This window comes from Ictidomys tridecemlineatus, chromosome 12 (genome assembly GCF_052094955.1).
Source record: "Ictidomys tridecemlineatus isolate mIctTri1 chromosome 12, mIctTri1.hap1, whole genome shotgun sequence".
In the NCBI taxonomy this organism is placed as follows: domain Eukaryota; kingdom Metazoa; phylum Chordata; class Mammalia; order Rodentia; family Sciuridae; genus Ictidomys; species Ictidomys tridecemlineatus.
This window is the reverse complement of record NC_135488.1, coordinates 50914934-50942818: the sequence shown is the minus strand read 5'-3', so window position 1 is coordinate 50942818 and position 27885 is coordinate 50914934. Positions and strand designations below refer to the sequence as shown.

Below are 27885 nucleotides of genomic sequence, written 5' to 3'. Positions count from 1 at the left end.
TAAAATAATTGTTTTAGCCAGCTTTTTTGCTGCTTTGACTAAAGGAACGGTAAGGGAAGAAAAGTTTATTCCAAGACTCACAGTTTCAGAGGTCTTAGTCCAGAGAAGGCTAGCTCCATTCCTCAGGGCTGGAGGTGAGGCTGAACATCATGGTGGGAGAGGGTGGCAGAAGAAAGCGGCTCACATCATGGTGATCAAGAAGCAGAGAGAGATCCAGCTCTAGATTTAAAAAAGTATATACCATAGCCACGCCCCCAATTAACCACTTTCATTAGCTGCACCCCACCTGCCTCTAGTTACCACTCAGTTAATCCCCATCAGGGATTAATTTACAGATTGGCTTCAGACTCTCACAGTCCAGTCATTTCTCCTCTGAAACTTCTTGCATTGTCTCACATGTGAGTTTTTGGGGACACTGCATATCCAAACCATGACAATAATGAATTACTACAAAGTGCATCTAGGTTTCCAAGAGAGCATGGAACACATAGAATCTACAGATGTAACCTGTACCTACTTATGGGCTATTCTTCACAAACATCAATGGTGTAAGAAAGGTAGACATGCCCCCAATGAACCACTTCCTCCAGCCACACCCCACCTGCCTCCAGTTACCACTTGGTTAATTCCATGAGGGATTAATTCATAGATTAGGTTAAGGCCAGTCAATTCTCCTCCAAACCTTCTTACATTGTCTTACACATGAACTTTTGGGGGACACCACATCCGAATCATAACATCGAGCAACATGCAACAGAATCTACTGTTGAGGGGGGACAAGAGTTGGGTGTATTGTTAAAGTGTAATGTGTGTAATGTGTGTGCAGCTGCTCAATTTGGCAGGTCAGATCCAATAGATAACAAAGACACTATCTTTATACAAGATACTGTTTATTTTATGGAAGGCAGAGGAAAAGCAAAAGTAATAGGCAAGAGAAAAAGAAAATATATTAGCAAATCAGGGAAATACCAACACCTGAAGCCATGTAGCTGGGGAATCCAGGGTAGCTTTTCAGGGTCCTGACTGGGAAGTTCTGGACACAGGTGGGATTCCAAAATCTGATTCCCAGGGGAGTCCCTAATTACAAGTTAGAACAAAGACAGTTCTATTCTAACAACCGGCTTGACCTATCTATCCCTCAAGGACACTTCATCCCCCAAGGACTGGCCGGACCCCAGAGGGAGGAAGTGATATCCCCAAAATGAGAGAATGAGTCTGAGTTCTTCTGAGACAAACCCACCAAGAAGTTAGCATTCTTTAGATATTCCATCCATGATGAGCAAAGTCATGGCAGGCACATGACCAGGGAAGAAGTTTAATGTTTTCCTTAGCCCTTTACATAGCAAGAGGGTTTCTAAGCTCAAAGTATCAAGAGAAACACTGAAATTGAGAGTAAAGCAGACAACTGACAAGCTAGTTGTTTTTTTTAACTTACACAGAATTTACACTAGAGGACTTCAACACTTCTGTTAGGCTGAAGGTGACAATAGTGAAGACAAAGCCTAAGCTCAGTACAACACCTTTTTTGATTGACTTAAACCTGCCCCCTAAAATAAGTCTACCAAAAAACAGAAGTGTCCCATTTTAGAAAGTATATTATTTATCTCAGTCTCTGCTGGCCCCACACAAGATGTATGGTTTTTAATCCACTTTTGAACTTTTGAGGGACACCACATCTAAACCATAACATTGTTCATGAAAACATGAACAAGGAAACAAGAAACAAAAGAACACAGAGAAAGAAAACAATCCCCCAAACCAGTTGGGGATGTGGTCCAGATGTTGGAACATCTATATAGAAACTTAAGAGAACCACGATTAATTTGTTAAAGATTCTCTTGGAAAATTAAACATCATGCATGAACAAATTGTATAAGGAAAAGAGGGGGAGAACAGGTCAAAACATTTATATTTTAAGAGCGATGAAAAAAATAAGGGGTGCTGGATAAATTTTTTTTTAAGTTCAATGGAATTCAATGGCTTAGCTATTTAAGCCATAGGAAAAATACCATAAACTGGTTAGTTTTTAAGCACCAGAAATGCATTTTGTATAGTTCTAGAGCCTGGGAATTCTAAGATAAAATTGCCGACAGCCTCAGTGTCTGGTGAGGGCCCGTTTCCTGATCCACAGACAGTGCCATCTTGCTGTTTCCTTAATGGTGGAAAGATAGAAGGCATGACTCAGTTCCCTTGGGACTCCTATAAGGATACTAATGCCATTCGTGAGAGTTCTGCCTTCAATATCTCATTTCCTTTCCCAAACCCCATCTTCTAACATCACCTTGGGCATCAGGATTTCTACCTATGATCTTGGAGGAGGTGGGGACACAGTCATCCAAACCACAGCAGACAACAAATCACAGAACCAAGAAGCTGAGGAAATACCAAAGGGAATAAATACCAAAAATGTATGTAGATAAATATCAAATAAATAATCAGAAGAAAATCCCCAAGATATATTCAATTCAAACTACTGAAAATAAAACGTAAAGGCAAAATTTTAAGTCAGATAGCAAATAAAAGACACATTGCATACGAACATCAATGAACATCAAAGTTTTCATCAGAACTTATTCAAGCTAAAGACAATGGGACAATATCTTTAAGTACTGAAAGAAGAGAAGTTGACCTGGAATTCTCTATCCATTGTAAATTTCTTTCAAAAAAAAAAAATGCAAAGCAAGATTTTTTTTCAAGCCGACTAATACTGAGAGAATTCTTTGACAGTACATTTGCACTATAAATGGTATTTTTAAAAAATTTAAATTAATGACATTATAATAACATCACAAAAAGAGAAGGAAGAATTGGTAGCATAGCTCTGTGAGATGCTAACACGAAACTTAAAGTTATGTAATATTAATTTAAAGTAGACCATAGTTAATTAAATATGTAAAAACTATACCCTAGACAAACATTCAGCAAAGGATACTTAGAGTAAGACATATCTCTCATCAGCCTCTCTCTGCTGTGTGTGCAGAAAGAGAAACTCTTATTCAAACGGAAAACATCAAGAAGCTTTAAAAAGGGGATTGCTATAAGCAAGTGGAAAATTGGCCTGTAGCCCAGCAGAGAAAAGTAAGGAGAACCCAATACTGAGTTTACCACAGTCATTAAATATGAAAACTGACACAGGTATAAAGGACACTTAAGGAAATCCCATGTGTCATGGAGCACAAAAGATGTTTTCATAACTGCTAAGCATCTGTGATTCACTGACTAGAAAACAGAGAGGGAGCACATCGGAGCACCTTGGCTGTGCTGGCCTGGAAATATGAACTAATTCAGCAGGTTTTCTTTCCTTCTAAAGGCACCTTACCAGCTTAAGATGCTAACAGCAAGAGCTACAAAAGCTATTCCCAGACTTGGCTTAAAGTCATATTTAGATCTGTATAACTTAAAATCAGTTACAAGAAACAGCTCACTAAAGGCCATAAATAACTGCCTATGTCAGTGCTAAATCCATTACTTCAGGGACACAAGAGTGAATTACTGACTCCAAAAAGACCATGCTTAATACATTTGTATACAGGAAGATTAACTCAAAAGCCTATTTACCCTGAAAATCAATTCTTCCCTTCCTAATACCTGGTGCATGTGGAGACAGTGAAGTTTATAGCATTGCATGCTCAATAGCACCAAAGAAGGAGACTTTCATCTTAAGAACAGTCATTAAACTAGGGGTATGTTTCCAATCTAAATTGTGTACCAGCTACAGAAGGGTTATGTTCACCAAGATGAATATTTGTGAAGAGCCTGTCATTCAAAGATAAAAGTTTTGTTGGTCTAACACTTTCCCTCCAACACTCTCTGCCCTCCCATATCCACCCTTGGTTCTCTATGATTTCTAGCACATTCTCCAAATCTATAAAACATTAACAGATTTTCAGACTGGACTCTTGGAATTGTTTTTGATTTAGAATCTGTTTTTTTATGTTGCAATCTTAGATAAAGGAGCACAAGATCATGTTCATTTCCCTTTTTTTTTCTATGCTCTTGCATGCTCCATGTGTTGCTAACAGGAAGTTGAACTAAAGATTCAGAAAGAATCCACAGCAAAGCAGTGCAGTTTGGGAAAGATAGCTTAGGTGTCAGCCTGCAGCATTCAGCTGAGGGCCTGTCACATATTCAGAAAACTTCTATATTATGCCCTATTGCTTAGAAATAGAGACTAAGATTTGAGATCAAGTCCACGTTCTACTTCACTGTAATTTGATGACTTTGAACAGTTTAGACATGGTCTCTGGTCTTCAGGTTCCTTTACTATGTAAAAAGAACTATGTCAGGACTGTAGTGATATCTAAGTTACATAACAAGAATTATCTATCACAGCACTTAATATGTAATTAATGCTACTTGTTGAATGCTGTTTTTCTTTGACTTCCAGTGTTTAACCAGTATAATCTCCTATCTTTATATAATTATCTTATAAAACAGCCATATAAACTATATTCAACCCATTCTTGTGAATAAGAAATTGTAAAATTCATATATCATAGATTAAGTAGATAACATAGTTTATGGTAGGTATTTAAAAATTAGCATAAATTTTATTTTCCTGTTATGTCTACCACTTAATAGTATAAAATATTTTTAATTGATCAATTAAGAAAATAATCCAAAATAAATAAATTAAAACTATTAAAACAAAAATAATACATAAAAAGAATATTCATTACATCATATATTGGGGGAAATATAAAATTTTCTAAGTGTCCAGTGTATAATTAAGTAAGTGCTGGGCCACTTAAAGAGTTGAGTATAGCCATCAGAATGTCCTTTTATGAAGAAATTATTTTTAAAATATTAACGTGAAACATGTTTACATAATAAAATAAAAAATGAAGATAAAACATGTTATATATATTATTAATCAATGAAGTAAAGTATATTTATATTGTAAGTAATATGTACTCAGTATTTGTATATGCATATGCCCATATATACAAACTATATATATGTGTATTATATATGCATACATGTAAAGTATGTTTACATAATTTTTAAAAGTATATACTTAACTACATATATTTATGTGTCTACAGAATTTATATTGGACATAGAATATTTATTGGCAAATTATTAAGTGCCAGATAGTAACCTAAATGCTTTGAAAGTATTATGTAACATTCTCATGTAATAATCATGAGTTAAGATCAGTTTACAAAAATCAAAGCCTTAGCAAGGCTTATCATCTCTGAAAACTATCAGAAGTCCCACAGTTAAAGAATAAAGCCATGACAGGAACTTGAAATCCAATCAGCCTGATTCAATGTAAACATGTATTGCTCCTGTGCAAAATAGTTCAGTCCTGGATTCTATAGACATTCAATAAAATCAAATATGTCTCCTGCAAAATTAGGGGTTTTCTGGCATATTGTATCACTTGAGGTCATTAGTAAACTCTTGCATTCCCACATAATTCCGCGGAATTTGGGTTGTAAGTGATTATGATCCAGCACCTGTGTTTGAGCACTTCCTGTGATATTGATTATGACCCCCTTTTAGTTACTGTCTTCTGTCTTCTGCACTGTCCTCAGAAGAATTAATTTCTACTTAAAATAGTCATCATTAGCTTGGGAGTGTAAAAAAGCAAAAAAAATAAGCTTTTTTTTTTTTTTTTTTTGCATTTTGTTGTACAGAAAAGTTGTTTTAGGGAACTCTAAATTACAATTCTAGCTCCATTATTTTCATTGTGAGTTTGGGACACTTAACTCAGTTTCTCTGTTTCCAAATCCATAATACCATCTGCCTCAAAGATGTTTTGTTAAGAGTAAATAAATAATAATGTATGATAAAATACCAAGAATAGTTTCTGGCAGATCATAAACATAGTATTTATCTTCTTTGACTGATTTATATTAAATTAATAAATACATAATATATATAAACACATATATATGTATGTATATAAAACATATAGATAGCACTTGGTTCATTATGCTGTTAACATAACTATTTCTTTAACTTCCTGTATGAATGTCCTTCACATTACCTTATCTCCCTTCAAATAGCCACATTATTTGGAATAATTTTAAACTACACGATTCCCCCAGTTAAATTTTTTAATTATTCTTTAAATGCATCTGACATCTCCTCCTTGCTAAATAGATCCAAACACTCCTCTGCTGGCCATGTCAGTTACCTGCTTCAAATCCATATCTACAGCCACACGGGAGAGAAAGTATGAATGGCCTCTCTGTTTACTAACCACAAATCTGCTGACATGAGAAGGTAATTTGAGAATAATGAACACTCCTTCAAGGTACACTCTGAATCTACTGTAAATTCTCCCCTGTAAGTTTACTCATCTATCAAATAGAACAGGAGGGCTTCACCTTATCTTCTGGAAATTGCTGCCAAGTGGATATATTGATTTAGCTAGCCATTTAATGGGGTAGGTGTCTATTATATTTTACCACATTGGTAAATGGGGTTTATTTAATCCCATTCTCAGTTTAAAAGGTTTCAGCATTGATAAAATCTGCAAAGACAGATGTGCAATAAATTGTGCTCTTTTAATGGAATTACAGAGAATGAAATGCCACAGAAAGATGCTCACCCCAAAGCGTAAATTGCCTAAGGATTTCTCTACTTCAAATATATTTTGGAGGAAGAGTTTGTTGACAAGTTGAATTATTTAACCATTGTAAATACAGCTTCTATTCTAAACAATTATTTTCCTCATGTTAAAATAATTTGCTCACAAGTATAGAAAAGAGGAAGAATGGCAAACTAAACTCTCTGTTTGATTAATTCAGGAAATTGGCATAACACCAGGACAAATATTTTATTTTACTGCTTGCCTTTGGGGTGACAGCCAGCATATCATTGGGGGCTCTTCTTTCTGCCAAGGAGGGTGCAAGCTACCTGAGAAATTAAAGTCTAGAATAATTAGTGAAGAACAAAAGACTAAGAGTCAGAAATATATTTTCAAAAGTGGAGCCCCTGATGTTTAGTCCACCTGGGTGCTGGAACTAGACAAAAGAAGATGTCTCCAGTGGTTTATTAAAGGGGGTACATCAAAGACAGGGATAAGGTTTCAAGGACAGAGTCTTGCTTTATGATGTCTTGCATTCAGCAGGTTGATTGGCATCTTGGCAGGTCACACCCATCTTAGGTGCTGTGCAGCTACAGCAGGTCACCCCATCTCTGGTGCTATGTGGGACTTTGGCAGAACAGAATAGGAATTCACAATGTGTCAGGGCAATCAACCATAGGAAATGTCCACTAGTCATTCCAAGACACCAGATGTTCCTATTCACTAGACTTCGATGTGCAGTGGCCCACATGCAGTCCATGGATGGCTCGTGATACTTGCCTTCCCTCTGTAAGCAAGCTATGTACCTTAAGATTAAAATATCACACTATTATGCTTAAACATTACACACCAATAAATTTTTTATATAAACACATATATATGTATGTATATAATATAGATAGATAGATAGATAGATAGATAGATAGATAGATAGATAGATAGATAGATATAGAAAATAAAACAGAATCCCCCTCACAAATAATGATAACCAATGTGCTATATGTATTTCTGGAATGCTAAATTGCTGTTTGGTATATAATTGGTTCATTTATGTATTCTTCACCATATCTGTTATCCTGTAAGCTTCTTAAGAAGGATTAAATTCTGTTCCACATTTGGGCTTCACGGAGATTGCATCCAAAATTATAGTTACTAAAAATAGCTGAACAATCTATCTTCAAAATTCTACTAATTCATCTTTATAATGATCTCAGAGAAAATACATAAGCATACAGAAAATTGAAATTGTAAATATATATATATATAAATCAGTCAAAATTAGTTATTGTTTTCATATGGTAAAGTTTTCTATGAGATTGGACATTGGACACAATTTTATCTTTTGCTTTGATTCAGCATTATATTATGAGCATTTCCCTCAAACATGAAGATTCTTTTATACATCATGTTTTGTAGTTACATAAATGAATGTTGAAAGACAAATCATGTATTGGATATCTGTTTTTATTTCTGAATTTCTGTTTTCATAAAAAAATAACACAAGATAACCTAAATCTGAGATTTCCCCTTTTTAAGCTCTAGATGTTGGCTAACCGTTTCCAGAAGTAAAGCCCACCAAATCGTATCTTCCATTCTAAAATCCAAATTACCCTGATATTAAAACAATTTTCGTAACTCACTGATGAGAAGCATGACTTACCTGAACTTATTGAGTGTCCAAAGCTGACCTTTGACAGATGTGATGTGAGATGTCAATGTCTTCCAGCTATATTAGCTGAACATGCCCCCAGTAGAAAAAGTTGAGTTTACTTCTTCGTATGGCAAGGAAGTGCCCACACCAGGAGCAATTCAGGGGTACCTCAGTGAGATGGTATTAGAGAGAACCTACTATAATATTTTGTCTTTGCTTGAATTATTTGAAAAATGTCTAAAAAACTGGGGTTAGCATTAGATTGGAAGGAAAGTTTCCAATTGGTTATCTCAATCAATTTTTAGAAAGGGCAGACTAGAGCGAGAATAAAACTTCTGGGTAAAGACCCAGCAGTTGCTCAGTTTAGGAAAGGGTGAATGTTCGGACTTGCTTTTGTTTGTGCTTAGGCAAAAATCCTCTGACCTTGTTTGGTGCTTTGTGAAATTGTGCATGTTGATAACAGAAGAGCATGACTCAGCTGGAAGCACCAGAGCAGTTTCTGATTGGCGAGTAGTTGCTTTTCTTTTCCTTTATCAGAGGCTCATTATAAATTGTATTTGCTCTAGTTTTTTAAATACCCAGATATTTTGCTACAGAAATAATAAATTGAATAATGAAGTATCCCTAATATGGTGTTAACTCAGAGACCACTGGTAGATGTATAATGTCTTGACTTTCTAACACCTGAAAAAAGAATTGAGTTCCCATATGCATTTATCCCCAGGTTTTTAAGGTACAAGTGCTGAACTTGTGCCATTTTATAATGGTATGTACAAGAGAATTGTAAAGGTCATTTTATTGTAGCATGCTTATCAGCACTGAGTATCCTCACTTGTAGAAAACTTACTTTACTGCCCAAGGAGATGGGTACACATACTGACACCCAGTATGTGAAGTTCTAATATTTGAATCAATATGATGAAAGTTATAGTCCATGGGCACTACTGCCCTCGATCTCCTCCATTCATAGGTTCTGTCTTTGGTCACTCTCTACGGTAGCCCGAACGTTACCCACAGATGTCTTATTCTGCTCCTCAATTCTGTCCTATATAGATATAGAAGAAGTATCAAGAGGCAAAAATGTGCTGACCAAGAGACAGGAATCTAGCTTCCTCTTCCCCAAGAGAGAGTCAAACTTTCTGTGTTCTCTTTGTTAAGAATTGTCCTGAAAGAAATTCAGGGGAGAGAGTGAGGAACAGATGAAGTATCTTCTTGTTAAAGCCCCTGTCACCAAACTGACTTTATGTCAGAGGGTAATAACACTAAGGAGAAGATTGAGTGTATTGCTGAAAATATTGAACAAGTGTCAAAACCTCTACTATTAAAAATATTGCATATAAATTGTTTAAGAGAACTCAAGAAACCATTTCATTTTGTGGACTGCATATCTACCAGTAGTCCATAAATTTTATACTGCACTGAGGTATCCTGGAGTGATTCTTCTCAGTATCACCCTGAGATTCAGATCTAGGAGACCTGTGGTGGAGCCTGAGAATTCACCATGTATAGTTTTGCTGTGCGAACACCCATTTTAGGTATACTCCCCTCTGAGCCTGAGAAGTTAATCAGTTATCAGGTTTTTTTCCCCTGCCATGTATAGCAAGCAGCAAATTTTTGATAAATAATGTGTGTTTGGGGAATCTTTGCTATTAAGAAATTCTTTGGAGCCATGCACGGTGGTGTACATCTGTAATCCCAGCTGCTCAGGAGGTTGAGGCAGGAGTATCAAAAGTCCAAAGTGAGCCTTAGCAAAAGTAAGGCACTAAGCAACTCAGTGAAATCTTGTTTCAAAATTTTTAAAAAAATACAAAATAAGACTGGGGATGTAACTCAGTGGTTTGAGTGCTGCTGAGTTCAATCCCTGGTACTCACCCCACTCTCACCCCCACAAAAAAGAAATGCTTTGAGTAGGTTACAACAATGACAATGCTTTGGATATGTGGTTCTAATGTTAACATTTGGACATGGAATGTAGAATTATTTTTTTTATTCTTGATCTTAAAAATATGGTCATCTGTGGAAAGCCTTCAGAAAGAGCATTTCTATTAAGATGGATTTTCTAAATGCATCTTCAGAACAAGTAATATTTAGATATCTAAAGTTGCTGAAATGACACTTTATTTCAACCCTCCCCTCAGACAGTTTGAACAATAATCTGAATTAAGAAAGGAGTTTAAGGGCTGGGGATGTGGCTCAAGTAGTAGCACACTCGCCTGGCATGTGCAAGGCACTGGGTTCAATGCCCAACACCACATAAAGATAAAATAAAGATATTGTGTCCACCTAAAATTAAAAATAAATATTTAAAAAAAGAAAGGAGTTTAAAACTACAATATCTTGTTTCTGACTCCTCCAAATAGAATACTAATGACCTATTTTAATTCTATGCAGAGAGGATAACATATAGAACTACTTTGGTGTTTCTTAATTGGAAAAACAGAAAGAATCAGTGGAAATGTGGGAAGAGAAAAGAAAAAGGGGAAGAGATGATTCAATATGATTGTACTAGCATATGAAGCAGAGGAAGAGCATAAGCAAAATGAGAGGTACCCAAAACAGGAAATTGAGTAGGAACCCAGAAAGGGTCTAAAACACTCTCAAATCGAGGCATACCAGGACATTCAGGAAACAAATACATCACTTGTGTGACCTCCACAGATCAACACATGTTCAGTATTCCGTGGCTTTACTTTAAAAGAAATATCCAGGACTCTTTGTCTTGAACCTATACCAATCAATATTCCTGAAATTACCCCTTACTGCTACTGAAGGAGCAAGTTAATGGTGTCCACTTCTGTCTCCTCTTCTATTCATTACAGTATTTTAAGTCCTAGCCAGAAAAATTAGCAAAAGAAAGAGAAACAGTAGAGAAAAAGGAAAGGAAAGATTCTAAACTTCAAAAGGAAGAAGAAAATTTACAAATGAGTTAATGTTAAAGGTAAAAAATCTCAACAAATCCAGACAGACACACATTCTCTCTCTCTCTCTCTCTCTCTCTCTCTCTCTCTCTCTCTCTCTCTCTCTCTCTCACACACACACACACACACACACACACACACACACACACACACACACACACACACCAGAGTTTAAAATAACAAAAAAAATTTGGCAAAATCAATTCTTTTTCTATATACCAGCAATGATGATTTCATTTATAATCACATCAAGAATAACATGATATTTAGGATTTTATTCATTCTTTTCTAAAATAATTTTAATGTTCCAAACTCTTATAATTTTATTAATATCTATGCAGGTAACTTCCAAACTGAATATTCCTTAATTTATATTTCTTTTATATATTTTTTCTTATTTAAATGTTTTTATTTTTTTATTTTTTAGTTACACATGACAGTAGAATATATTTTGACATATCATACATACATGGAATATACCTTCCTAGTTTTTTGATTGTACATAATGTGGAGTTATCCTTCTATTCTGTAACATTGGTCCTCATGTTTGTTTTGGTGCCAAATAAGAACATAGGAAAGTTATATCTGATTCATTCTACTGTCTTTCTTATTCCCATCCCTCATCCCCTCCCTTCATTCCCCTTTGTCTAATCCAGTGAACTTCTATTCTTCCCTCACCTGCTTAATATGAGTTAGCATCTACATATCAGAGAGAACTTTCTCTCTTTGGTTTTTTGAGATTGGCTTATTTCATTTATCATGATAGTCTCCAGTTACATTCATTTACTGGCAAATGTCATAATTCCATTCTTCTTTATGCCTGAAAAATATACTATTATTTGCATGTAGCATATTTTCTTTATGCATTCATCTGTTGAAGGGCACCTAGGTTGGTTCCATGATTTAGCTATTGTGAATTGAGCTGCTATAAATATTGATGTGGTAGTATCACTGGAATATGATGATTTTTACTGCTTTTAATATATACTGAAGAGTGGTATAACTGGGAAAATGGTGGTTCCATACGTAGTTTTTTGAGTAATATCCATACAGATTTCCAGAGTAATTGCACCAATTTGCAGTCCCACCAGCAATGTTAAAGGTAAAAAATGAGTGCATGTTTTTCCCCACATCCTTGCCAATATTTATGTTGCATTTTTTTCCAGATCACTGCCATTCTGACTGAAGTGAGATGAAATCTCAAGTGTATTTTTGTGTGTGTGTGTGTGCTGGGAATTAAACTCAGGAGCATTTGACCACTGAGCCCCATCCTCAACCCTATTTTGTATTTTATTTAGAGACAGGATCTGAGTTGCTTAGTGCCTCACTTTTGCTGTGGCTATCTTTGAAGTCACAATCCTCCTGTTTCAGCCTCCATCTCAATGTATTTTTAATTTGCATTTCTCTAATTGCTAGAGATAGTGAACACATATATATATATATATATATATATATATATATGTTGACTATTTGTATCTCTTCTTCTGTAAATTGTCTGTTCAGTTTCTTTGCCCATTTATTGATTGTGGGGACAAGTGCATGGAACCACTTGAATCACTTTGAGTTGAGTTTCATGCAGGGTAAGAGATAGGGATCTAATTTCACTTTGCTATGTATAGATTTCTAGTTTTCCCATACATGACATAAGTTAAGGGTGCCTCAGTGGCAAACCATTCCCCTGTGCTAGACATGTGAGTGGAAAACAACTTACCCCATAGGCACAGTCCTAGGCATGAGGCCATGTGTTGCAGTCCCTGTACTTGCTCCATAACCCACTCCTTGATTGGTCACTGCAAGAACAGTGAGCAGAAATTGCATTGGTGGCCACCTGTAATCTGTTTAGCTACTGCCTGAGTATATATACATGGTAACTGCACAATAAAATCAGATCTGCTTCCTGCTTGGTCTCTAGAGGTCTTGATTAGTGACTCTTCTGCCACACTCTCCTTTACCCTGTTCTGTGGACCTCTTTGCTGGATGAGAGAGAGCCCATGCAATTAATTGGGTTATCTGGTTGTGTTTTTTGTTTGTTTGTTTTAGTGTTAAGTTTTTTGAGTTCTTTATATATCCTGGAGATGAGTGTTCTATCTGAGGTGCAGGTGGCAAAGATTTTCTCCCATTCTGGAGGCTCTCTCTTCTTGTGGCTGATTTTCTCCTTTGTTGTGAAGAAACTTTAGTTTGATACCATCCCATTTATTGATTCTTGATTTTGCTTATTATGCTTTAAGAGTCTTATTGAGGAATTTGGTTTCTAAGCCTACATGATAAAGATTTGGGCATACTTTTTATTCTCTTAGGCACAAAATCTCTGGTCTAAAACTTAGGTCCTTGAATCACTTTGAGTTGAATTTTATGCAGGATAAGAGATAGGGGTCTAATTTCACTTTGCTATGTATGGATTTCCAGTTTTCCCAGCACTACTTGTTGAAGGGGCTATCTTTTCTCCAATGTATGTTTTATAGCACATTTGTTTAGTATGAGATATTTATGTAGTATTTATGTAGGTTTGTCTCCACGTCTTCTGTTCTGTACCATTGGTCCTCATGTCTATTTTGGTGCCAATAGCATACCATTTTTATTGCTATGGTTCTGTAATATAATTTAATGTCTAGTATTGTGATACCTCCTGTTTCACGTTTCTCACGGAGTATTGCTTTGGTTATTTTGGTTCTCTTATTCTTCCAAATAAATTTCATGACTATTTCTTCTATTTCTATGAAGGATGTCATTGGAATTTTAATAGAAATTGCACTAAATCTGTACAGTGCTTTTGATAGTATAGTCATTTTAACCATATTAATTCTGTCTACCAAGAACATGTGCAGTCTTTCCATATTCTAAGGTCTTTTTCAGTTTCTTTGTTTAGTGATTTGTAGTTTTCATTATAGATGGCTTTTACCTCTTCTGTTAGAGTGATTCTTGACTATTTTAGGTTTTGTTTTTTTTTTGTTTGAGGCTATTGTGAAAGAATAGTTTTCCTAATTTCTCCTCCAGTTGACACATCATACTTTGCTGAATTCATTTATGAGTTCTAGAAGTTTTCTGGTGGAGTATTTTGGATCTTCTAAATATAGAATCATGTCACCAGCAAATAGGGATAGTTTGAGCTCTTCTTCCCTATTTGTATTTCTTTAATTTCTTTTATCTGTCTAATTGTTCTGGCTAGAATTTAAAGGGCTATGTTGTATAGAAGTGGAAAAATAGTCCTATTTCTCTCTTATTCTAGTTTTTAGGGGGAATGCTTTCATTTTTCCTCCATTTAGAATGTTGTTGGCCTGGAGTTTAGTACATATGTCTTTTACAATGTTGAGGTATATTCCTACTCTCCCCAGTTTTTCTAGTGTTTTGAACACGAATGGATGCTATATTTTGTCAAATACTTTTTCTTTGTCTGTTGAGATGATTATGTGATTCTTGTCTTTAATACTAGTGATGTGGTGAATTATATTTATTGATTTCTTTATGGTGAATCAACCTTGCATTCCTGGAATGAACCCCATTTGATCATGGTGCACTATCTTTTTAATATGTTTTTGTATGTGATTTGCCAGAATTTTACTGAGAATTTTTGCATCTATATTCATTAGAGATATTGGTCTGACATTTTCTTTCTTTGATATTTCTTTCTCTGGTATAAATATCAGGGTGATATTTTAGCCTCATAGAATGAGTTTGGAAGGGTTCCCTCCTTTTCTATTTCATGAAATACCTTGAGGAGTATTGGTGTTAATTCTTCTTTGAAGGTCTTATAGAACTCAGTTGACAATTTTTCTTGTCCTGGGATTCTTTTAATTGGTAGCCTTTTGATGGTGTTTTCTATTTCATTACTTGTGATTGATCTCTTTAAATCATGGAGGTCCTCCTTATTCAGTTTAGGTAGGTACTATGACTCAAGAAATTTCTTGATATCTTCAGTATTTTCAATTTTATTGGAGTAAAAATTTTCAAAATAGTTTCTGATTATTGCCTGTGTTTCAGTACTGTCCTTTGGGATATTTTCTTTTTCATCACAAATTTTAGTAATTTGGGTTCTCTCTCTCTCTCTCTCTCTCTCTCTCTCTCTCTCTCTCTCTCTCTCTCTCTCTCTCTCCATTAGCTGTTTTAAGCATTTATCAATTTAATTTATTTTTTCAAACAATCAACTTTTTATTATGTTGATTTTTTGGATGTTTTTGTTTCAATTTCATCAATTTCAATTTGATTTAATTATTTCCTACCTTTTGCTATTAGTGTTAATTGTTCTTCTCTTTCTATGGCTATGAGATGTAATGTTAGATTATTTATTTGTTGAATTTCTATTCTTTTAATAAATGAGCTCAATGCAGTGAACTTTTCCCTTAATGGTGCCTTCATAGTGTCCTAGTGATTTTGATATGTTTTACTGCTGTTCTCATTTACCTCTAAGTATTATTTTATTTCATCTCTGATTTATTTTGCTATCTATTTGTCATTTCTTAGTTTATTATTTAGGCTCCAGGTGTGAAAGTAGCTTATATTTTTCATTTTATCATTGATTTCTAATTTTGTTCCATTATGATCTGATAGAATGCAAGGAATTATCTCTATTTTTTTTTAATTTGCCAAGAGTTGCTTTGTGGCCTAACTATGATCTATTTTAAACAAGAATTCATGTGCTGCTAAAAAGAAAATATATTCAGTCTTTAAAGGATGAAATATCATCTATATAGCTATTGAGTCTAAATTATTCATTGTATTTTTAATTCTATAGATTCTTTGTTTAGTTTTTGTTTAAAAGATCTATCCAGTGTTAATGTATTATTGTGTTGTAGTCTATTTGATTCTTGAAATTTGAATGGTTTGTTTGTTGTATATAGATGCTTCAATGTTTGGGGCATAAATATTTATGATATTAAATATTTAGTCATAATTATGACTTGTTGATGTATAATTTCCATAAGCAACATGAAATTAATTACCTTCTTTGTTCCTTCTAATTAACTTTGGGTTGAAGTCCATTTTATCTGATATGAGGATAGTAACCCTTGCTTGTTTACAAGAGCCATGTAAATGATAGGATACTTCAGACCATCAGTCTGTGGATGTCTTTGCCTATGAGGTGAGTCTCTTGGTGACAGCATATTGTTGGGTCTTTTTATTTAATCCAATCTGATAATTCATGTCTTTTGACTGATAAATTTAGGCCATTTACATTCAATGTTATTATTGAGATACGATTTTTGTTCTCTGTCATTTTGACTTATTTCTTATTTTTAATTTAAATTAGTTTTTCCTTTGGTTGACTATTCTTCACTGTAGTTCCTCCCTTTCCTGGTTTTTACTTTTATGTTGTGTTTCTTCATGAAATTTTAAGATCTCCTACCTTTGAGGGCCTGGATTGAGAAATCAGTTGAGATGCAGATTGGTTTCCCACCAAATGTTTTTCTCTGGAAGTTTTAAAAAATCTGTCCTTATTCTATATGTTAGACATTTTCATAAAAATGTGCCTTGGATTAAGTCTGTTGCAATTTTGTTTATTTGGGGTCGTGTAAGCCTCCTGTACTTGATTTTCCATTTCATTCTTTAGGTTTGGGAAATTTTCAGATATTATTATATTAAAAATACTGTGCCTTCTTTTGGTTTGTATCCTCAAGTCTTCATCTATCCAGATAAATCTTAAATTTGGTCCTTTCAAATTATCTCATATTTCTTGGAAGATCTGTTATAGTCTCTTAATATCTTTTTGCCACAGTCAACTTTATGTTCAAGATTATATATTTTGTCTACATTCCCTGAAATTCTTTCTTCCAAGAAATGTAGTCTGTTGTTAAATTCAATTGAATTTTGATATGGTTTGTTGTTTCCTTCATTTTGAGGACTTCTTCCTGATTTCCTTTTCAGAATCTTTATTTCTTTTTTTGAAGTGAACTTTCACTTCCTGTATTTCTTTCTGATTTCACTCCTTATATCATCCTTTACCTTATAGACCAGTTTAACTATGTGTGTTCTAAACTCCTTTTATTTATTCTACTTTCTTTGGGATGGATTCTGTTATTGGAGTATCTTGGTTTGCTTGGGGCAATTTGTTTTCTTTTTCATTTTTTTTTTGTATGTCTACCCATCTAACAATATGGGTTTGAGGTAGTAGAATTTCTACCCTGGGAACTTATAGTGTCTCTGAAGGTTTCCAGTACCTCATCATTTAGTGGGGAAGTGGGACAAATGATAATAACAACCAATGCAAAGAATATACAGCATTAAATCAAATAGATTATGCTTTCATATTAATTGTCATAATAAAAAATTACTTTTTGCCTATAATAAAAACAGTAATTTTGCAAAAGGATTTATAATTTTAAATGGTGGACAGGGTGAGAATAGAAGTATATAATGAGGGAGGAGAAGAGAAGCAAGAAGCAAAAAATTAAAGAAAAGTGAAAGGGAGAACCATAGAGATTGACTGCCAGCATAAGAAAAAAGAGAGAATCAAAGGAAATAGGTGTGAGAAAAAAAATACATATGTGTGTAGTAAAAATTTTAAAAAATTAAAAGGAAAATAAAAATAAAATAAAACAAAACAAAATTAAAATATACTACTAAAACTTCATAGTCCTCAAAAAAACTGATCTATGAAAAAAAACTGGTTTCAAAAATTCTAGAAATAAGAAAATATGAATATGTATAAATATCCAGGAACCATTAAGGTCACAATTATGCAGAGAAAAGAAAGAAGTGGGGGGGGTTGTAATGAAAAGCTAAAGAATTTTTTCCACTGGAGTTCTAAAATTCTCAGATTGCCTTCTCAGCAGTTGCATGGGGTTGTCTGAAGTACAACGCTTGCTCCACCCTCAGAGTGTGATTACTAGGGTGAGAGAGGTAATCCTGTAGGCAAAACTTCTCGAGATGGAGTTTGGGCTTTGGTAGGCTCCAGGCTCTTTGCTGTATGCCAATTGATCTGGAGATTGTAAGTCAGTGCACCTCTAGGGCCCACTATTGTCAGTCCATACTAGAAGAATAAACCTCAGAATCTCCCCTAGGTTCCACTAGTGTGGTAGAGGAACCCACATTTCCTAGTCTCAAGTTTAGTCTCCAAACTCAGTCTCTTGTGCTTCTGCCCTTTCAAATTCCCCACCAGGTGCATGTCTCCAAACTTGTCCTGAAGGCCACCAGATTGGAGGGGATGAAGGAGAACCAGATGGGTTTCCATAACCAGCATTCCCCTGTGTAAACCTATATCCATGTTTGATTTTCTGCTGATCACTTAGGCACACTCCATGTCATGCAGTTTAGGTTTTCCAAGCCTGTATTTCAGGCCAAACTCAGGTTTGCCAGGAATTGGTTTCCCCAGCCTCTGGTCTCTGCACTGTGGCTTCAATATGGTTTCTTCCTCTGTCCTCTGCATGCAGCTGGAAGAGATTTGGCTTCTTTCCTGCACAAGGATATTGTGTAGTATGCCTTTCAGTTTATCTTTGATCTCTAAACTCTCTGTACAGACAAACTTCAGGCCTCCTAAAAATGCAGGTTCCTTTAATTCTCTTATCCCTCCACTTTGCTCACTGAGGGACAACTCTGGCTGGTGCCTCAGATAGAGCAGCATCTGTGATGCAAGGAATTCTTTCTTATTTTATTATATCCAATTTCCTGAGCCCCCAATCTGCTTTAAATGCCTGGGATTAAATTCCAGTAAAACTCCCCCTACAACACCTTCTTTCTTTTTGCTCATCCACCTTGCTAAGAAGCTGCCTGATTTCTTTCTTGATTTCATGCCATGGAGATATATATATATATATTCTCATATGTAGTAAATAATATATATATATACATATATATATACATATACATATATATATTTAAATACAGAAAAATATATTAATATATTTTGGATATTTAAACAAGGAAGTGAACAAATAACTTATTAAAAACAACAAATCATTTTTGCAAGTAATTAAATCATACCTATAAAATAAAAATGTTCACAAATTGAACAACTTGATATTGTGAAAATAGCACTACTACTCAAATTGATTTTTTTGATTCAATACAAGCTATACTATGATCCCAATGATCCTAAACTGATTTTAAAATTCACACATAATTGAAAAAAGATTCCAACAACAAAATACATTCTTGAAAAAATATCAAATTTGAGGAGTTCACCATATGTTATGGTTTGGACCTAGAATATTCCCCAAAGGCTCATGTGTTGAAGTCTTGGTGCAGCAATGCAGCAATGTACAATGTGCAGAGGAGGAGTTTTGGGGATGCAACTGGGCCATGAGATTCTAACTTCATCAAGTGATTAATCCATTAAGGGATTCATAGACGACTGCATTACTGGGAGATGGTGGAAACTGCAGAAGATAGAATCTAGCTGAAAAGAGTGGGTCTTTGGGGCAAGGCTCTTCCACCTCTGCCCTGTTCCTTCTTGGAACTTCATAACAATGAAGTGAACAAGTTTGCTCCATCATGCTCCTCTATCATAATGTTCTGCCTTGTCTTAGCTTTAAATTAAAACAGTGGAGCTGGCTAACCATGGACGGAAACCCCACCAACTGTGAGCCTAAATAAATATTTGGTCCTTGTAAATTGCTTAATCTTAGGCATTTTGTCACTGTGATGAAAAGCAAACTAACACACCATATTGCGCAGTAACCCTGCTTGTAGGTATATTCTCAAAGGAATGGGAATCTGGCATTCAAGCAAAAATTTGTGCATGAACATTCATAGCAGCACTCTTCACAAAAACAATTAAATGTCCATCACCAGATGGATGGATAAATGAAATGAGTTATATACATGTAAAAAAATATTATTCATCCATAAAATGAAATCAACTCTACCAATACAATCTACAATGTAGATGAGCCTTGAATACATTATGCTAAGTGAAGAAGCCAGACACAAAGGCCACATGCTGTATAATTCAGCATTGAATTATATACCAAGTATTGAATATGATATATCAAGACTAATAACTATAAAAACACATTAGACAGGTTAGTGTTTTCAAAAGGCAGTGGGAGGAAAGGGAAGGAATAGAATTAGCTGCTTAACATTAACAGGATTCTTTTTGGTTATGATAAAAATATTTTAGAATGAGATAGTGGAGGATGGTGGCATAACATCATGAATATACTCAAAGTCACTGAATTGTTTATTTAAAAACAGTTAAACTGAAAATTATGCTAAATGTATTCACCATAACACAAATATTTGCATTGAATGGCCCTAAAATAATGACTTATAATGGGAAGTCTTTTTAGATGTCAAAATGTATTAATTAAATTTTGGTTATTGCTATTAAAGATATTTAAGTTCATCATGTATCAAGTTACATTTTTTTTTTCTATTGGGTTGCTGCCTCTTAAGCCCAGCCAGGTATGATGTTGTTATATTACAACATCATAAAAATATTAGAACACCCCATCTTAAGAAAAAGACAAGTAATCTTATAGAATTTTCTCCCTGCCTGTTGGTGTAGTAAGCAATAACATTTGGTCTTGTGATGGACGTTTTTAAACTCTTAGCAATGGAAAATTGAATTGAAAATAGCAACTCAATAGGCAATTTTGACCTCTATTTCCATGGTTCAGCTCCTTCTTCCCTTTATGATGGTTTATTCGTACTAAATAGACAACACTTCAATCACTTTGTTTAGTACAAGAAATAAGAGCCTCTTTAAATTTTCTGTGTGTTTAGGCTTCAGGAGTAACCCTACTCATACCTTCCCACATGACATTTTTTAGGTGTGTGATGTCCACTTAACAAATCCCTCTACAGTATTTTCTGCTTCAGGATCAGTGTCCTAAGGTGCTAGTAAAGTCCTGGGTATAACATTTCCTATATCTGTATTGGCTCTTGCCTCTGGATCCTTCCATTTGTCAGTGTCATCTATAAAATGCAGAAGTATCAATCTCAGTGATTGTAACTGTGCCTATTCTTGTGAATTTCCAGGAAAAGTTCTGCTTCAGTAAGTTAAGGAGGGTTTCACACAATGTAATTTTAAAAAGAGTTTGAGTACCACTGAGGTAGCCATTATAATCAGCCTGATACTCAGTACTCCTAGCACAAATCCTCTTTCCCTTAGACTAATCTGCTTGCTATTCCTTGAGCATCATTTCCTCCTACCCATCACCTACCATCTGGCTCTTTAAAAAGAAACAGATTCTCTTTGAAAACACCTTTATAAGTTTTCTCTAAAACCGATATGCATTATTCACTGAAAGCTAACCCTTTATTGGAATGACTCTCTGAACCCCACTTGTGATAGCTGTCTGTTCCTTTCACATTTTCTCAGCACTTCTGAAGAATAAATTAAACCTTGCTTGTTGCAATGGTCCCAAAGTTATATTTCCCTACACAAATGCATATATTGCTTAAAGCAATCACTACTTCAATAACTGTTATTTGTTAATTAAATAACATAATGTAGCACAGGGCATGAATCAAAGAAAGGTCTTCTTAAATATAATTCCCTTCACATCTCAGTTTCCCCTCCACCCCTCACCCAATCACAAATAACATATATTTTAAATCTCCTTAAGAACTGATATTTAACATTTTCTCAAGGTTGCTATTTTGTGTCTACATTTTAATGAATTTTAATGTGACCTCCAGCAAATCTCTTCTGCTCCTCTAAATCTGCATAGAATGGTCTTTTGCCCTCTCATCACCTTATCCAGGTCTTTCTTTCTCATCATCACGGATTCCAAGCACTGGGTTTTACCATAACAATGCATGGAATAGACATACAAACAAAACAGCCTGTGCCAGAGGAAACAGAGGGAAGTAATAATAACCAGAAATTTTACTTATTCTCTGGATACCGGGTATAGCTGCATAGCCAACACTCAGGGTATGTAAACAGAGAATCTGGTATATATGCTGCCATGGCTATATGCCTCCTGGCAAGGGCAAGGAGGATCTGAAACTACCTTTGTCCTTGCCATTCATTCCTTAGAGGGTGACAATGAAGTTACAGAAAAACAGCAGCAAATTTCAGTTACTTATTATTTGATGAAGACCTTTACAGATACCATTGGTAAAGGTGAGTGAACTCATGCAGAATGTGATAAAGGTGGATGGATACTCTCCTTTACCTTCAACCTAGGTCAAGATATTGAACTTTGATTCCCTCTGTGTAACTCAAGTAATAAGAACATTAAACAGTGAGGAAGGTATGTTCATGTGAATAACAGCAATTCAAAACAAGAGATATCAAACAAATAAATAAATAGCAGCAACAACAAAATGGAGGATATATGGAAATACCTAGATTCTGAGGAATCTCTATCAGAGGGGTGTTCCTGTTTCTTAAAGAAAAATAGATTCTCTTTTTCCATCTTCCTAATACACAAATCAATAAATGTAGCCTGCCTGAGCTCCTAAAATCTATAAATTTCAGTAAAAAAAAATCATTTTTTGCTAATAAAATTTATTTTTCTGAAATGTGTGTAGGGAAGGGAAGGAGGAAAGCTTTCCACATTCTAAATATTAATGCATACATAATTCTCATTCTTCACATTTCTGTGTTATTCTCACATTCTTCAGTCTGTATTTGCTTTTCTTAAAAAAATGTTATTTTATTTTATACATTATTTGTCAATTAATTATATCAACTTTTATATTATTGTCTGTTTCCTTTATTCCTCTTTCTAGTTGGGTTATGATTTTTTTTTTCCCCTACGGTTGGGAAGATGATTCCTACTACTTTTATTGTTGCTGGGTTCAATAAAATTGAGATTTATTTGTGTTCCTGCCAGGTGAAAGGTTACTTATGTAGAATTAAGATGGAACAAATTCAAATAAACACACTCAGATTAGCTGAGTCCACTATAGTGTCCCCTGATGGATGCTTCTCTTTTACTATTCAGTTAATTCTATTTGATCTTAACTTTATGTTGGTGAACTAAACATTACACAAATAATTGCAAGTTGTTTGATATTTGAAAGTGATTTTTTTGTTTCTTTATGCCTATCCTATGAAAAACATAAACCAGATCATTATTTAATATTTTTGTTACATTCTTGATGAAAGGATAATTAATTTGTGAAATATTTGGGATATCAAAATTCTTCATGAGAATGACATGAGAAGAATATAACCAATATTTACCATACTGTATAACATGCAACTGTTACACAGAGCTTCTGGTATCAGAGCAGGGGTTTAAGGCAGAGCTGATGTTCATCCCTTTTTCAAACAATGCAGTCACATGCTCTGCTCTCCAAAACTAAACTTCTGAAGAAATTGTTAGGTTTGCTCCATCACTGGACTCTAAGGACAAATCGCCATCTAGAGAATGTTATGTAAGGTTATTCCATTCAGAGAACAATAAAGATTAACAAAAAATAGAGAAATAGAGAGCCAGTATAATTGTTTAAAAATAAAAAAGATAAAAAGTACCCAATGAGGGCTGGGATGTGTAGCTTAGAGGTAGAACATATTCCAAGCACATTCAAGGCCCTGATTTTGATTTCTATCACCTCAAAAAGGAGAGGAGAAGAAAAGAAAAGGATTCAAATTTATATCAATTGGGGAAATGGTTAAGTACATTATAATATATTCATGGTACAGAATACTAAGTAGGTGAAATCCAAATTTTACATTTTAAATAATTAAATTTTAATAATACATGGCTTTATCTGTCTACATATCTATCTATAGACCTATAATATCCTATAAAGACATTTATTATATAATTATATAATATTAGTATGGAAGAGAGCTTGATTTTCATTAACATAATATTTGTTTTGATAGCCAATATATTCATGTGGTAACATTACAGTAAAAAATTGTCAATTGTGTTTTATAAATATATTTTTTTTCTGAACATTGAAATTATGTCAGTTATGGGTACTTCTTCAATCCCCAAATATTTGCAGGAAGAACTGGAGGTATAAACATTATTGTCATTATGTAACCTTGATTATCATTAATTGCTTAGATTATCAACATTCCTCTTCCTTATTCAGTCCTATAATTCTTAAAATTCCCCAAACGCTATCCAACAGAGTTAGCAACCTGAAGGATTGTGAGGAACCTGAAGAATGAGGCTACTCTTTGCAGGAAGGTCTGATGTGCTTCTTGTCCCATCCAAATCTTCCTGATTAATTGAAAGGTTGATTTCAAGCAGACTTATAGCTCTCCCTGCTCACTTGCTTCCTGATGCTCTTATTCATAGTACACTATTAAGTGATGGGGACCAGAGATGTACACAACATGACTCTAACATTTTTCCTTCCTTCCTTACCTACCTTTTCCTGAGAAACAGGTAGAACAACCCACACAATGATGGAGAGTTAATTCCCTCAGACTAGTGCCAGATGCACAAGTTGAAAAGAACTCTCCATCCTTGCTTTAAACTTGCAGTCCATTTACCACATTATCCTGTGGTCCAAATGCTTAGTTACTTCTGGGGTGAGACAATTCATTGCTTCATAAAATAACCTTGCACATTTTCACTGCACTTACTAATTTGTCATTTTTGTTCACAGCCTCTGGACGTGGATTTGACATAAATCATGAAAGTCTGGAATGAAGGTAAGTAAAAAGGAAAGCTAGATGACTTGAAAATTGCTTTAATTTCTTCACTTGGAGTATTTTGCTACAATACACTTATAAGACTAAAACACTTTAAAAGGAAATTTCTAGGGACCCATTATCTAGTGCTGTGGAAGCAAAATGAACTGGAAATCAGTACAATTGACACTTACACTGTTGTTGTTGTTGTTGTTGTTGTTTGTTTTTTCTAGATGAAGAAGACATATTGGGGAGGAGAAAATCAGCAATGATGAATGAACTTAGAAATAAAATGTAAACAAAAACTCACTGGCTTTTGCCTTGCTTTTATTTGGGTTATAAGAGGCAAACTGTGCTCTCTTTTTTTTTCTTACTGTGATATCAATGTTTGCTTACTATCTCCTGATGACACTGTGAACTGCCTTTTATCTGTGCTTCCTTCATACCTAGAACACTGCTGGCTACAGATATTCTTAACAATAATCACATTTAGCTTTCAAATGTGCCTGAGTGAATGGGCCTGGTGTGAGGTTGGTGACAATGCCAAGGCCATTGTAGTTCAGGTATATGAAACATCCCTCTCTTTCAGCACCATCCTGACTCACATCTCCTCATTCAGGGAAAAATGTCCCTCCCTCTAACCTGGTTTGCCTGGCACATGACATTTTCTTACAGTGTTTTCTGTATGTCCTTATCTCCATATTGTAGTACAAATCATATTTAAATGATTTATACTTTCACTCTACTAACATTATTTAAAAAAATCAGAGGTTGAGGGTTAATGCTGTGCCTCTACAATTTCAATATCTTCCCTCATGTTCCCTACATAGAATTCCTAGGTGTCATAATACTAATACCATTTATCAAAAAATACCCAGGAACTAACATATTGTATAGATCTCAGGGAAACTTCCCTCTGTATTTGGGGGGTTATGTATAAAATCCAAATTTTGATTTGAAATGAAAAAATTGAATGTGAGTTGCATTGAGATAGGAAAGGTCCATTAAAATATGCAAAGTCTTTAACAGTGTGTAGAAGTGTCTCTTGAATAATACTGTTTTTTTATTAACTCATTATACATATACATGAAATTGAGATTCATTTTGACATATTTATAGAAGCATAGAAATAATTTGCTGCACTCCAATCCCCAGTACTTCTCCTTTCTCCATTCCTCAGTTCCCTTCCTCTGCTCTACTAATCTTTCTTCTATTTGTACTTTTTTTTTTATTAATGCATGTGTTTAGACATGAAGTTGAAATTCACTGTGGTAAATTCATATATATATGTACATAGGAATGTTTGATCAGATTTAATCTTCCATTCTTCTCTTTTCCTGTTCCTATTTCCTCTCCCCTCAATCCCTTTTCTCTAATGAACTGATCTCTCTTCTATTTCTATGGGATTTCCCCCACATACATATCACACACATTTTTTTTCTTTTTCTTTTTTCCTTTCTGATTTTGAGCTGGCTTACACATATGAGAGAAAACAGTTGACCCTTGATTTTCTGGGTTTAGCTTATTTCACTTGAATGGATGGAACCGTACTCCAGTTCCATCCATTTACTGGCAAACACCATAATTTCATTCTTCTTTACAGCTAAGTAAGACTCCATTGTGTATATATACCACATTTTCTTCATTTATTCGTGTATTGATGGATACCTACACTGGTTACATAGCTTAGATACTGAGAATTCTACTGCTATAAACATTGATGTGGCTGCATCTTTAGAGTATGCAGATTTTAGTTCTTTTGGCTAAATATCAAGAAATGGGATAGCTGGTTCAGAAGGTGATTCTATTCCTCGTTTTAGGGGGAATCTCTATACCACTTTCCAGAGTGATTGTACTAATTTGCTCTCTCACCAATAATGTGAGAATATACCTTTTTTCCCTCCACATCTTCAACAAAATTTATTATTATTTATTTTCTTGATAATTATTATTCTGATTGAAGTGAGATCAAGTCTCAATGTAGTTTTGATTTGCATTTCTGATGGCTAGATACATTGAATAATTTTTCATGTTTTTATTAGCCATTTGTAAGTCTTTTGTGAAGTGTCTGTTTAGTTCTTTTGGCCATTTATTTTTCAGGTTATTTGGTTTTTATCTAATTTTGTTTTGTTTTATGTTATTCTTTGTATATTTGGATATTAATGTCATAACTGTGGAACAGGTGGCAAAGATTTTCTCCCATTCTGTAAGCTCTCTCTTCATGGTCTTAATTGTTTCCTTTGGTGGACAGAGGTTTTTAATTTTATGGTGTCCCACTGATTGATTCTTGATTTTAGTTCTTACACTTTGAGTCTTGTTAAGGAAGTCAGTTCCTGTGCCAATAGGTTAGAATGTTGAGCCTTCATTTTCTTCTAGCAGTTGTAGAATTTCTGCTCTAATTCCTAAGTCTTTGATCCACTTTGAGTTGACTTTTTGTAGAATGTGAGATAGAAATAAAGTTTCATTCTTCTACATGTGGATATCTAATTTTCCCAGCACCATTTGTTAAAAAAGGTGTCTTTTCTCTGATGTATGGACATCTTTGTCATGTATCAGATGACTATATCTATGTGGGTCTGTTTCTGGGTCTTCTATTCCATTGGTTTTCATGTCTGTTTTGGTGCCAACCATGCTGTTTTAGTCACTATACTTCTGTACTATAATTTTAGGTCCCGGATTATAATGCCTACAGCATGGATCTTCTTGTTCAAGATTACTTTGGCTATTCTGAGTCTTTTCCTTTCAAAGATATTTTAGAATTGTTTTTCTGGTAATGTGAAGAATGTCAATGGATTTTTGATGGGGATTTAATTTAATTAGTATAGTTCTTTTGGTAATATGGCCATTTTGACAATGTACAAGAAAATGACAGTTCTATTTTTAATTCTTTAATATCCATCTTTAGTTTTCCACAATTTTCCTTGTAGAGATCTTTCACTTCCTTGCTTAGATTTATTCCTAAGCAGTTTGGGAAGGTTATTGTGAATGGAGTAGTTTTTCTAACTTATTTTCAACAGATTCATTATTGGAGTATAGGGATTTTTTTTCCTTGTGGGAGTGTTAGTACATTTCATAATGTGTATCTTCCAAATGAAAGTAGTTTAGGTGCTAAAACTGGGCTTACTGAATACTTAAACTATTTTCCTTTCAATGTATCATTGGAGTAAAAGCTGTAGATTTGGTCACGTTTGTACATCCAGCCTGAATCAGAAGAAATGGCAAATCTCTTTCTAACTCCTAGATAAAAATTAATATGTAGGGGCTGGGGTTGTAGCTCTAGTAGAGTGCTTGC

General features: G+C 34.5%; 2 long non-coding RNA genes across 2 annotated transcripts in view; both read right to left on the bottom strand.

Moving 5' to 3' along the window:
* LOC144369330 (uncharacterized) overlaps positions 1 to 27885 on the bottom strand; it is a 286790-nt gene that overhangs the window by 229663 nt on the left and 29242 nt on the right. The window contains exon 2 of the long non-coding RNA XR_013428847.1: positions 82 to 219. This is a non-coding gene — a long non-coding RNA (uncharacterized LOC144369330). The remainder of the gene's footprint in view (positions 1 to 81; positions 220 to 27885) is intronic.
* LOC144369329 (uncharacterized) lies at positions 6927 to 9499 on the bottom strand. Its single transcript, XR_013428846.1, has 2 exons — positions 8202 to 9499; positions 6927 to 7347 (listed from the first exon to the last, which is right to left on the bottom strand). It is a non-coding gene; the product is annotated as an uncharacterized LOC144369329 (long non-coding RNA).